Below are 2318 nucleotides of genomic sequence, written 5' to 3'. Positions count from 1 at the left end.
TTGTACCCCCCAAGTGTTCGTTATTTTTCCGTTATGTGCGGATTTGGCAGGCAGAGAGTTTCAACGCCCAGGCTGGGGCGTCAAAGATTTCGGCGCGCAGCCCTGGGCGTTGAAAATGATTTCTGGGCGGTCTTTTTTCGACGCTTTGCTTCACATGTTCTTGCATTTATTTCTTTTCTCTTTTTTTTGTTTTACTTTTTTACTCGTATTGAAATCAATTTTGACGCTATTTCGGAGGCTTTTTTGACTGTTAGTGTGAGATGCATTTTTGTCCGGATTAATTTTTTCTATTCATGACTCGAAACGGTTTTGAGAATGGGGTTAGTGTGCGAAAGATATGAAGATCTTTGTGTAGGCTTTTGAGTGGGCCGAGGTGCGCGTTGACGTGGGGGGCGGTGTTTATTATTTTATGAATTTTTTTTGAGCAACATTTGCATTGTTTGGGTTTGATTTCCTTTTTGATTTCTTTGGGTTGCGTGGGTTAGACCCTTATGTTTTGGGGATGGTGTGGTTCACTTTGTGGGTTTTCGGGTATTGATTTCGATGTCACGATTCAAGACCGAGTGGGCCTTGTTTATTGGGCCTAGAGTGGGCTGCTTCTTTGTTTTTGTATTTGCAAGTTTGGTGCTTATTTAGTGTTAGAATAAAAGTTTTTAGGAGAAATCTTACGCCTTTATTAATTTGGAAAGTAAGGAAAACATACTGAAATAAAATTTGCCTATATTCTAAGGGGTCTTAGGACCATTTAAAGTCTTTATTTTTTTTCTATCAATCTAAAGAACTACTAGGCGTTTTTTTTTACTAAGGTGCTCTCTATGGCTCAAGCCTTGGGTTTAGTCTCGTAAAACTTTGGTCCTTCACCGGTACTCATCTTGAATTCTATTCCCTTTGTGTTGACCCACTGATATGTCTTCACCCATCCGTTCTCGGCCTCTTCTAGTGTTGATGCAGGAGAGATTAACCGGGTTGGATCGAAACCTTCATCTTGTAAAGCTAGGGTAGTTATCACAGTCTTGTCCTCCATAGGCCTCGATTCGTTAAACAATGTCCATAGAGCCTGGTTGTCCAATATTTCAGCTGTTTTGATCTTGGTGAGGTGAGGTGCCTCATCCAAAGTATGACAGTCATGGGAAATTCCAGATCTGGGCCAAGTTTCAGTAAAGAGGTCCTGGCCCGATACTTGAGACAGGTAGACATCTTCAGCATCATCATCCCACGCACTGCACACTTCTCTCTCGATTTGATCCATAGGGACCATGGCGAGTGGTGCACCTTGGGGCGTAATATACGCCGTAGGGTCAAAGTTCATATTTTCTGGTTGGTCAAGAGAGATGTGACAAGAACCGAGTGGGCTCTTGTTGTTGTTGGGTTTGCCAACGTTGGGGAGAGGTGTTACTTCATCCTCTATCATGTCCTGGATTGTGTTTTTTAGACTCCAGCAGTTTTCAGTGTCATGCCCATTTCCTTGATGGAACTTGCAGTAAGTACCTTCGACCCAATATTTACTTTTGACAGGAGGGTCACGGGTGGGGCCTATAGGCCTCAACTTTCCTTGATTGATTAGTCTTTCGAAGGCTTGCACCAAAGTCGACCCGAGTGGGGCAAACTTTCGATCTCGGACCCATCTTCCAGGGCTTCTCCGGGCTGGGGTTTCTTCCACAGCATAGACCTCTTGGGCTTGGGGCGTGGTGCCCCTGTAGTAAGTGCTACTCTTGTATGCAGGTTTGCTTTGTACTGTTTGTGTGAGGTCATCCTCGATCTTTATTCCTACATCATAAACCCTCTTGAAGGTATCAAGGCCCAAGTATCTAAGATGTTGTTTGTAAATTGGGTCCAGATTGTCAATGAATTTTTGGACTAATTCGGTTTCAGGAGGCCAAATGACTAGTAATGCAAAATGTTTGGCTTGCGCAGCCGCTAAGGATTCGTTTTCCATTTTCAGTTGGTTCATGAGTAGGGTCATTTGGGCCATTTGGTTCTGTAGCTCTTCTATAGACATGTTTGAGGGTGCGAATCGAGGTTGGGGAAACGAAGATCCTTGAAATGAGGGATGACGGACGGAACCTGGAGTTACTAAACCTTGCGTCGGTGATGTAGCTTCGAGACGCACTAACCTTTGATTTTCATATCGGCACCTGATATGTGCGTTTTATATAGTGTTTTCACCCCCGTCCCTTAGTACTTTTATGCGTCAAATGAGCTCTTAGGAGCCGTTTTTAGTACTAATCGGTGTATTTGAGCGTGCCTTGAGTTTCAGGACTACTTAGTGAGAAATTGGTCTGTTTAGACCCGTTTCAAGGTGATTTAGGCCACTACAC

The sequence above is a fragment of the Spinacia oleracea genome, chromosome 1 (assembly GCF_020520425.1).
Source record: "Spinacia oleracea cultivar Varoflay chromosome 1, BTI_SOV_V1, whole genome shotgun sequence".
NCBI classification, from domain to species: domain Eukaryota; kingdom Viridiplantae; phylum Streptophyta; class Magnoliopsida; order Caryophyllales; family Amaranthaceae; genus Spinacia; species Spinacia oleracea.
This window is presented reverse-complemented; position numbering follows the sequence as displayed.